We start from the raw sequence: 11,896 nt of genomic DNA, 5'->3' as shown, positions 1-11,896 counted from the left end.
CACAAGCTGAACAGTTTCACAACACTGATCACACACTGCCTGTGTGTGTGTTTGGGGAGGCTTAAAACGGTGGGATTATTTCATGATGCATTATCAAGAATTAATATGAAGCATGTGATGGATCATTGATAATAAGACATTTATCTGTAAAATGAAGCCAGCATCAGAAAGAGACCATGCTGCAGCCCTCTCTCATATATGTGTGTTTTTAATCTGTATACAGTTGCTGTTGTTGTTGTTGATGGCTGTATGGATGGTGCACTTCAATATCAAAGAGAACCAAGGCTCTCTCACCTCTGACACCGAGGCACACCTTTCCAAAGCCTCATTAGACCCAACAGCTGTTGGAGCCTTGAGATACGGGAGAGAGTATAAATAAACGCAATTATTTTCCATATCTGTGCGTGATGTTTGATCTGGAGACGGTTCTTAGGTGAGAACCCCCTCTCACTTGTGTTCTGGACTAATCCCAGAACGGGTCATAACACTATCAAAGGCATCGTTTGCTTTGAAGGGCTGTAATGGCCTGTGCTGTTGGTTATTGGCCCTTTAAGCAGTGACTGCTGTGGTTAGGTCCAGTGATGGGGTGGAAGCTGTTGGTGATGGAGGGTTAATTATATCTTCAGTAATTTGCTCTGCTCAACATCTGTGACGGAGCTGTCATCGTTCTTCGTTACCTCCTCGGTTTCTTCGGTGCTCCCAACAGCCTGAGCTCTCATTAGCAAAACTGCAGTCAAAGCCATCCTGCTGCTGCAAAGAGGAGCATAAATGATGGGGGCCCTCTTGCTTAGTGATAGCAACTGAAAAATGCATGTAGTTTTAAGCTAATTTTCATTTCAAAGGATCATCTAATAACTCTGTTAGCATTGTAGTAGTGTTCTTATGTCACTGCTCAGTACACAGCACAGTACGTTCTATTGGTTAGGCCTTCAGGAGCTGGACAGAAGGCCTAACACTAATGTGCGGGCAAGACAATTTGGAGCTGACAGTAAGATCAACCAATCACATTTGGCCTTGAAGGGTAGAAGCACTGCTGTGAGAAAAGCACCTTTAGCAGTTCTGAATGTCCTAGACATGGGATATCATTGAAAGAGTCACAGTAAAGTTGCAACGTGCAAAGTTACATATAGGTAAATGTACACAATGAAATTTTAATACATTTTTGCATTGTCTTGGCTTCAGTTCTGGTTTTAATTTAAACGGCAAAATATTAATTTGCACTTGTTTTCATAATTTACTTAGATTTTAATCTCACAATGGTAGTAGCAAATCAGGCCTCACGATAACATGATGAGTGGATTTTGAACTAGACGTGCATAAGGACATTTGTCGCAGTTCCTGGTGTTTTTGGACTGTGGGAGGAAACCCACGCGGACACAGAGAGAACATACTACACTCCTCACAGACAGTCACCTGGTGGAATCCCACGCAGACACAAAGAGAACACACCACACTCCTCACAGACAGTCACCCGGAGGAAACCCACGCAGACACAAAGAGAACACAGCACACTCCTCACAGACAGTCACCTGGAGGAAACCCACGCAGACACAGGGAGAACACACCACACTCCTCACAGACAGTCGCCTGGAGGAAACCCACGCAGACACAGGGAGAACACACCACACTCCTCACAGACAGTCACCTGGAGGAAACCCACACAGACACAGGGAGAACACACCACACTCCTCACAGACAGTCACCCGGAGGAAACCCACGCAGACACAGAGAGAACACACCACACTCCTCACAGACAGTCACCTGGAGGAAACCCACGCAGTCACAAAGAGAACACAGCACACTCCTCACAGACAGTCACCCGGAGGAAACCCACGCAGACACAGAGAGAACACACCACACTCCTCACAGACAGTCACCCGGAGGAAACCCACGCAGACACAGAGAGAACACAGCACACTCCTCACAGACAGTCACCCGGAGGAAACCCACGCAGACACAGAGAGAACACACCACACTCCTCACAGACAGTCACCCAGAGCGGGACCCAAACCCACAACCTCCAGGCCCCTGGAGCTGTGACAGAGACACTACCTGCTGCACCACTGTGCCGTCCAAGTTTTTAAATGTAAAACTCAATTAAAATTTTTAAAAAAATTAACATAATATGTAATAGCTGGAAAATGGCAAGCGAGAAGATCTTATTTGTCACTGCATTTGTTATGAACACCATCAAGGAAAAAGCACTGCAAAAACATGCTCAGTTCATAATATTTTATCCAAAAGTACATGGGGGTTTGGTTTAGACGATCTGAGATGTGATTTTGATGCTTGTGATCATGAACATTGCATATTAATAGTTTTCTGGGGTTTTTTTTTAATAAAATCCCATATGTAAAATTTACTTTACAATACTTCCCCACTGTTTAGAACTGGCCTTATTTTGGGATCTATTTCCAGTTTTCAGAAGCATTCCCTGAAATCAAAAAGCATGAGCTGTTGACAGTGAGTTCATGGCCATCAGTGTCTCCAGTAAAAGCTACTTCAGGCCTTTCACCATGTGCTGAACGGACCTTTCTCTGCTTTTTCCTGCTGGACAGAGAAGACTGTGGAGAGACAAACACAATGGCGCCAGAACAAAGCTGGAAACAGAAGGCCACATACCGGAGCTTTCTTTCATAGAGGACAGGAAACTCTGACCTTGTCTGCTAAAGCTTCACCATTACGCTCTCAGAAAGGTCAGTGACCTCAGTGTCCTCCATAAACCATTTCTAAATATAGCTGCTTTTCATTCTCACCTTTACCACGCAGACACATTCACAAAGAGAGGAACCTCAAACAGACTGAGACAGACTGGATTAAAGTGCCATCCTGACTGATTTAGAAGTAAAACGTCATCATGGGCCTCTCAGTGACATAATGGTTAGTGGCACTGTCACACAGCTCCAGGGATTTGTAGATTGTACCCATGTTGAAAACTGTCTGAATGCCCCTTTTGTGTATTACATAAGAGAGGCTTGCAAAACATTTCCTATATTGATGTAACCCACTAATAATACAGGTAAATTCCTTGATTCTACATTCACTGTTCATGGTCTGAGCTCCAATGTCCACTCTGTGAGACACTCCTCCCTCGTTGGTCCACCTTGTAGATGTAAAGTCAGAGACAGTAGCTCATCTGTCGCTGCACAGTGTGTGTCGCTCGTCCTCTAGTCCTTCATCAGTGACACAGGACGCTGTCGGCTGGATGTTTTTGGTCGGTGGACTGTTCTCAGTCCAGACACTGAGGGGTTTAAAAACTCCAGCAGCACTGCTGTGTCTGATCCACTCTCCACACACTAACACACCACCACTATGTCACGAGGACTGTTACAATAAATACATTGTTGACCTTACAATATATGAACATGTCTGCATTCATTTTTAGAGATTGTTGTTTACATCAGAAAAAACTTCACCAGTATTGTCACGCCCTCGTCCTGCCATGCCTGTTTTCCCTGCCATGCGCTCTCTCTGCACATGGCTCTGTCTGTTATTGTCCTTGTCTCCGCCCATGTCCCGCCTTTGTTCCGCCTCCTTGTCTGCCGTCCTCGTTATCTGTTTCAGGTGTGTCTCGTCTGTTCATGTATTTAAATTCCCTTGTCTCAGTTCCTCTTTGTCAGTCATTCGTTTCACTCCCAGGTCATGTCGTTTCCTCTGTTTATTTCCTTAGTCATGTTGTTATCAAGTCTTGTTTGTCTCCGCGTTTCCACTTTTGTTTGTACTCTCCAGTCTGTCTGTCTTGTCCGTCGCTCGTTCCCTTGCCTTGTTCCTATCGCTTCCCTTGTCTCAGGTCTGTTTGTATTTTAATTCAGTCTAACTTTCTTTGTATCTGTTCAGTTCTCTGTTTTGCTCTCCTTCTCCAGGTCCCTGTTTAACTCTTCCCGTATGATCTCTGTTCAAGTCTCTGTCTAGGTCTCCTTCTGTCCTGATATTCTGTCTAATCATTCGAGTCTGTCTATCTCTGTTGTTTCAATAAATACTGTGTTTTAGCAAGTGTGTCCGCCTCCGTCAGTCCGCCCTCCGTGATCCCTGACAAGTATTTTTGCCAGTTTTCTCTGGTCCCTTTATTCTGGAGCCATTAGGTGGATTTTGTTTAAAAGCATTGTTTTTATTTATTAATAATATTTAAACATTTGTTATTATATGAATCCAATGTCTTAATATTTATATTTTTTTTTTTTGCTAAATGTTCCTTGCTCTTTAAAAGAGGTGCATTATCATGCTTTTATATGATCATCATATAAGTGGCACAAACACCAATAATACAATTTTATCACAATTATTTCTGGGACAATATTTTAACCACATTCATTGGTCATTCTGATATTTGGATTCACTCTAAAGGACAGTGGGTATTTACAAATTAACCAGAGCCCAGAACAGAAATAACAATAATGGAAATATAATACTTTGTTCTGAAAGCTCTGGCTTGTATGAGAAAAAAGAAAATGGTTTGATCTTATTTTGCTGATGGAGTATGTTGACATTATCCTGGTAATTTCCAGGAAATCCAAGCTGCTGCCTGTCTGCATAATTTTTACTTATGCCACTAACACTGAGTAAACTTTGTCCTCGAGTTGACCTTAAGACAAAGCACCCGACACCAGAGAGACTCCCTGCACCACTTCAGAGAGCACTGTCAAAACCTCTGATTGTCCAGATCAGGGTTTTTCAGGCAAAACAGGATGTTTCAGATCACATCCCATTTGGACGTCACTCTGGAGCCGCTGGGCCCCCAGCTGGTAGTGAATTGAAGAGCCACATGTCATTCTGTCATCAGCTTTAACCGAAATGACGAGAGATTACTGATAGATCCGTATCTTCAAGTCAACTCACTTAAGATCCCATCCAGAAAAAAGAGTTGGGAAAAATGTAATGCAGCTGAATAAACAAACAGTTTATTATTCAACATAGACATGAGCCAAAACATTAGACCCCTCACAGATGAAGCAGATAATATTGATTTTCCCGAAAATGGGTACCACACAAGTTCTGGGATGTATTACACGATAAATGAACAGTCTGTTCTTAATGTCAGTGTGTTGTATAAGGACTTGGTGTGATGCATTGCAGTACACACTTCATCCACTGGGGGAGCCCTTTTGTTTTTCCCCCTTGACCTCAATATACAGGAAGGGGCAGTTAGATTTGAGCTGAGGTGGATGTGGATGTGGGACAGGCCCAAGCATTTCCAGGTGAGTTGTTTACGCTTCACTTCCACATGACAGTAGCAGTACATGACTGTTAGGCAAAGCATGCTAGCTTTCCCAGTTCTAAATGTTCCCTAAACTGGTCACCATTGGTTGGTAGCAGGAATTCATAGGAGCTGGAAGCAGGAGAAATGGACAGGATATTTTTACCATGAAAGCAAAGCTGATTTGACCTGAGCTGGGAGCAGTAGCTGGGAAAAGTGTATGTTTGTGTCTGTTGTTTGATTTTTTCGTCATCTATTGTTGGATGCACTACATTCTTCTTCTTCTTCTGAAAACTCCCCCAAACTCATCAGTGCACTCTAAAATCCCTTACTATTCCACTCCACCTTAAAAAAATACCTGATTACTTCCAAGTGATAAGCTGAGTTCTTCAAAGTTTCAGTTCCACCTTAAATGCTGGCGCCATACTCAGGAGGGAGAACACTAGTGGAGAGTCAGGTGCCACTGTCAAAGAATGGTCACATTTTGGCTCACAGAGTTCAGGTAGGAGAGTCCCTTATCAACATTTTGCTTAGGGCCCCAGGAAGGTCTGCTGCCCTTGGTCTAATAACATTGTTTATTTTATTGTATGGTGATTGTGAAATGGGCGGCACGGTTGTGTCGCAGCTACACACAGCTCCAGGAACGTGGAGGTTGTGGGTTTGATTCCCGCTCCAGGTGACTGTCTGTGACTGTGTCTGTGAGGTGTGTTCTCCCTGTGTCTGTGTGGGTTTCCTTTGGGTGCTCTGCTTTCCACAGTCCAAAAACACACGTTGGTAGGTGGATTGGCGACTCAAATGACCGTATGTGTGTTTGTGTGTTGCCCTGTGAAGGACTGGCGCCCCCTCCAGGCATTGGACCCATCGCGACCCTGAACTGGATAAGGGTTACAGATAATGAATGAATGAATGAATGATTGTGAAATGCACATCCTCTACATACTGCACTGTTACAGTCCATATGTCCATGATTACACAATGGAGAAAAAACGATTGCATTGTATTTAATACTTTATTGTTTTCCTATACATTAAGCTCAACAAATAAATAGAATCATGGTTCTAAGCCACAAAGAAACATAATTACATTCCCAGAGAATGAACCCATGTCTTTCTGTGTTAATATCAGGTGCCAAGGGCTGTCCACACATTAGGTGCCAGCTTTGAAGTGCGATATAATTCAGATGAGAATTGCAGAAAAACAGAGACAGCCGTCGTGACCTGAGTTTGTTAGGCCCCCTTCAAGATGCGTTTCCCATTGTTTTTGTCTATCTAAAGATGCAGGAGACTGGATTGTCTCATTTAACAGTCAAAAGAGATTAATCCTCCGTCTGGCCAGGCCTTGTTAATTTGTTTAATTGGGGTTATGTGGCCAAGGTAAGCAAGCACTTGCCCTCTCTGAGGTGAGCGGGAGTTTGTCACTCTGGAATGAGGTTAGTGAAGGACATCATGAAGAATATCTTTGGACAAGGTTTAATGAGCTTTGCGCAGACATTGTATGAAATATAAAGTTTTGATGCAGAAACAAACCCAGACCACTCTCCGTACTCCACTCTGTCTCAGAATTAAACGTCATAACTCAACAGCAAAGGAGTAGTTCTGGCAGAAAATACAGAATTTACTAAATCTTCCACTATTGAATCATGCAGGTGCTCTAAACAGACTCCCTCTCCAATTTGAGTCTGGCAAGTCAATACTTCATGTGACAGATAAATAGGGTAAGAAACTTAGGCAGGTACTGTCCTCTTTCAAATTGAAAGTCTGCGCCCACACTTACGTTTTTTACAACAATGTCCTGTTAAAATAAAGTACACAGACAATGCAATGAACATGCCCAACTGTTCTGCTTTTTGGTTTTTTGATTATTTTACATTGGAATGATGACCCACTTTGACATGGACACACTGCAGCTAGGGTATGTGCATTAGAGGCATGAAGCTAAGTTATGCACTTTGTTGTACACTGTCTCATATTGGCTGTTAGACCCTGTGAAACTCTTCTTGTTACACAGATAGCGATGCATACACGATTGTCTTGCAAAATATAGAGTATTGCAGAATCGCTGTATCATGACATCATTGCTGTGGTGGGCAAAGCATCATGATAAGATCGTGTTGTGATGCTCAGTCCAGGTGTCAGGGACTCGCGGAGGGCAGACTGACGGATGCGGATGCACTCGCTAAAACACAGTACTTTATTAAAGAAATATAACAAAACAAAGAGTCTTTTACAGAAGGGAAAACAAACAGGGAGCCAAGCAGGCTAAACTGGACACGGGGAGCTAAACAGGGCAAACGGGACAAACAGACTAAAGAGTCAACGAAACAACGACTGAGGAAATGAAACAATGAGGTGGAACACAATGACGGGGAAACTGCAAAGACAGACAGACTAGATAACATGACCGACTTGACACAGTACAAAGGAGAAATGTCCGACAAACAGGAACTAGACAAGGGAATTTAAATACATGACACAGACAAGACACACCTGAGACAGATAATGGGGAGGACGGACAAGGAGGCGGAACAAAGGGCGGGACAAGGGCGGAGACATGGACAACAAACAAAAAGAGCCATGTGCTGAGAGAGCACATGGCCGGGAAAACAGACATGACAGGACGAGGGCGTGACACCAGGTAGGCTCCAGGTCCACAGACAAACATTTTACACATTTTTAAAGCTACAGTAGTCTATGATCAATTGCATACAAGGGCGGTTCTAACAAAAGGGATTCCATTAAACAGCACTGTTCGTGTTGGTACATAAATATCAACGCAGAATACAGTAGTTAATGACAAGAATGCACTGTGCTTGTGTAAAATGGGTGTGTGGATAATGGAAGTAAAATAGATGTAGATCACCATACACTACTATTATCCACCCATTATCCACTGTAAAACAATCCAGTGTACAACAATCATTATTCATTGTGGACCAATCTGGTACACAACAATCACTATCCAATGAAAACCAATCCAGTGTAAACTGGCCATTATCTTCTTCAAACAGACCACCCATTGTGTAGATGATGACCACTATAAACTGGGTTAATTTACAATAAATGACCACTGAAAGAGGCTCATAGATGAAGTTTAGCGCTTTCTGAATCTGATCCTAATCTTAGAAAACACACAAATAAATGAACACACAAGACACACACCTAGGTTTAATTTTCTTCTTTACTGCTTTACCCCAAGCAGCCACTGGCAATATACAGTCATAGACAATCCAAGCACACACTGCTAAACCCTGTTTACACATGCTCCCAATGGGGAGATACGCGTAAGATTTCTGAATTGGATATTGTATTCTTTTGAAATGCCTGAACATTATTGCCCCAGAGAGTTGCTGAACAGTCTCCTGATTTCATATCCGGTGCTGTAGCAGTCCTGTTCAGAGCTGGGCAAACTATAAAGCCTTCAAATTAAAGCATGACTCATGCCTTCTCTTCGTATCAGTTTAAAAATAGTGGCTCAACTTCAGGAGCAGCGGCAGCTATATCCAACATCTGAGAGCCCTTTATATAATCTGATGATTCGAAAAGATACATAAGGTGCACCGGTGTTCCGGAGGGGAAAAAAAATCCTGTGTAGGGTTTCCCTCCCCTGGAGCACATATTAATGCAGCTGCTGCAGGAACGCAAGTAGATTTAGGTACCATTAATATTTATATCAACACCTTTAAAATAAGACCACAGGTTTACATTCCATGGTCCAAAAATAACTCGGTTCTAGCAGATATCTTTTTTCTAGATATTCACAGTTTCATAAAACCAGTGTTAGGTGTCATACACCATTCAGCCGTAACATTAAACTAACCTCTTTGTTCCTACACTCACTGTCCATTCTCTCAACTCTACTGTCCAGAGGAGCACTTTGTAGATTTACAATTACAGACTGTAGTCCAACTGTTGCTCTGCAAACTTGCTAGCCCCCTTTTGCTCTGTTCTTCAATAGCTGGGGTCTCCACAGGCCACCACAAGTTTTGATCAAAAAAAGCAGCCCATCTCAGCAAGTACGAGGAGCTCTGAGTATTCGGATTGAGAGGGCCTAGTTGAGGTGGCACGGGCATTTTATAAGAATTGCCTCCTGGACACCTCCTGCTGGAGGTATACCAGGCTTGACCAACACTGAGGAGGCTCTGGGGTTTACCCAAGACCAGCTGGAGGGATCATCTCCCCAATCTGGCTTGGGAAAGCCTGGGGATCCCCTAGGAGGGGCTATTAGAATCTGTGATGGACAGAGATGCCTGGGATTCTTTGCTGACCCTGTTGCCACCGAGATCCTGAAATAGATCAGGCAGAAAAGATGATGAAAAGGAGGAGCACCACAGAGCAGATGTTATTTGGGTGGTGGATCATTCTCAACGCTGCAGTAAGTTTTGTCCACTCTCTTAGACACACCTACCTCATTGGTCAAACTTGTGAATGTAACTCCAGCAGCTCTGCTGTGTCTGATCCACTTGTACCTACACAACACACACTACCATACCACCACCACGTCTGTCACAGCAGCGCTAAGAATAATCCACCACCCAAATACTGGGTCTATTTCTAGAATGTACTAACAACTTGTTTTCAGCAAACTGCAACTTTGTTCTCCAGAAGAACCTTGTAAGAGCGAATTTGTGATGTCACAGTAAACGATGGGAGTTTCAGGTCTTTCTCATGGGCAAGTCACAAACCGATGCATTCTCATTATTTTGGACAGATCTGTGCAATTTTATCCCTTCTTGGAGTGTGTGTTCTTCATTTGGAACATTTTGGAACGCAACTTCGGCCGAAGCAAGAACACGAGAATGTAGGAACACACAAAAACACTCACAGAGAAACAGCCCTGCTCTGAGGTTTTATAAATAAAGGGGTAGAGGGAATGAAGGAACAGCACTCTCTCCTCTCCCAGCACCAATGGAGCAAGGCATCTGAGCCCCAACTGCTCCCCAGGTGCTGAGGTATTTGCTCATATCTCATAGTGTGTGAGCAAAATTGGTGCAGATTTTGATTGTACTGCTGTGCACAACAATAAAAGCATATTTCATGTTTGTTTTATTTATTTTTTTAATTCTGAAGGAGATGCTCAAGGACAACAAAAACTGCACAAACCAGACAACAGCTTTTGGAAATGAATTACTCAGGGACAGGTTCAGGGTAATTATAGACTCTCGTCAGATGAGTAGTTAGAGGTTACCCCTAAAATTATTTTATTTATTTATTTATTTGTGCTTTTTCATTGTTTAATTTTCTCATTTTATAAGAGCATTAGTAAAGCCATGTACTGATTGGATGAGTAGTTCTGAATCACTCCAGCTCATCACACATGTACTGGATGGTGCTTCATAAAGCCAGTAAACACAGATCTATTGCTCCACAGCCCAGTGCTGGGGGGACTTTATATTGCTTTAGCCCATGCTTGGCATTGAGCATGGTGACTTTAAGCCCATGTGCAGCTGCTTCAGTGCAGGGTTTTCTTTGCGGATTACACTGTACGTGCTGTGCACCACAACTGGGTGTCTGTGTCTATTGGGTTCACCGTGAAGTAGTTGAATTGTAATTTGAACGAACGTCCAGTCAAAATATGTCCTTTATTTCACCACTGAGGGGATGGTACATCGGTGTAAGGCCTCTTTTCCACAGCAGGGCTGAACGGCTGCCATATCCATGTCTCACCACTGTGTGCTGGTCGAGATACATGAGCCTGGATACGGTTTCTGTTTACATCTGTGCTGAGCACAGAGTGCCTAAGAAAACTGTTGTGATGTCAAAAAGTTACTGTAAATGTGGAGCCAATCAGCGAATCCCTGTGGTATTAATCCAACCCACAGGAACGGCTCCCTGGTTCTCACAGGCGGTTTGTAAGCCTTCCGTGTCTATGTTAAAAAAACACAAACCAAACGTTTACAGTCCCTGGACCATGTGGAAAAGTGGCCAATAAGTTCTGAGGTTATTTTAATAAATGTGTAGTAGTGAGGACCCTCTGGGGAACAAAGACAAAGGTTGATGATTGAGCGATTGTGTACACCTGTTCATGATTATTTACTGCAAATTTCCCCACAGTAGGTTCTTAGAAGGGTGAGGAAGAGTGTGTTCAAGGTCCAGAGTGTGTGCTGAAAAATCTTTGCATTTCAGTGACATTGAGAAGGAAATTCAACTTAATCCCAATATAACCTGAGTGGTGGTGATAGGAACCAGACGTCTGAAGAGTGCTTTTTCATTTGTACTCCACTCCATCCCAGTGATTCCTACTTCACTGCATATTCCACAGACACACGGTGCTTCCATACTTCTGTCAGAAATGAGCCCACCATGGGTTTTAGTAGTTCAGGTAACAGAATACACTCAGAAACAACTTGGGACAATAACGGTTAAAGGAATCACTGAACCATTTCATCATACTCAGCATGTTTACATTCCTTTGATTAGAAAAGAAAATATTAGAAAAAGAAAATTTGCAAACGAGTGGAGAATAATGATAGGCTAGCTGTTTTTAACAAACCCATCCATCATGCTGCTGGGAAAGCAGTCAGCAGCTTAGCAGGCTCCATTTGATCTGAAATAGCTTAGTAATGGATTATTTGCATCATAGATTTTCTTTCCTAGAATCTTCTTCTCATTAGAATGCAGCTTATTTTTCCTAGACACTGCTTTAGTGAGTCACTGATGAATGAGCACTCGAAATAATCAAGCAATTTACAACCACGCTCTTCAG

The 11,896-nt window shown here is 42.9% G+C and overlaps 1 protein-coding gene across 1 annotated transcript in view; it reads left to right on the top strand.

Annotated features, from left to right (window-relative positions):
* The first annotated feature begins 5,176 nt into the window (after positions 1-5,176).
* kansl1l (KAT8 regulatory NSL complex subunit 1-like) overlaps positions 5,177-11,896 on the top strand; it is a 75,781-nt gene continuing 69,061 nt past the window's right edge. Inside the window, exon 1 of the mRNA XM_066641417.1 lies at positions 5,177-5,195. The gene's annotated coding sequence lies outside the window, so the exon portion shown is untranslated. The remainder of the gene's footprint in view (positions 5,196-11,896) is intronic.

Source organism: Hoplias malabaricus, chromosome 12 (genome assembly GCF_029633855.1).
Source record: "Hoplias malabaricus isolate fHopMal1 chromosome 12, fHopMal1.hap1, whole genome shotgun sequence".
NCBI lineage: Eukaryota > Metazoa > Chordata > Actinopteri > Characiformes > Erythrinidae > Hoplias > Hoplias malabaricus.
The sequence above is the reverse complement of the archived record's forward strand: the minus strand, read 5'-3'. Positions and strand labels throughout refer to the sequence as shown.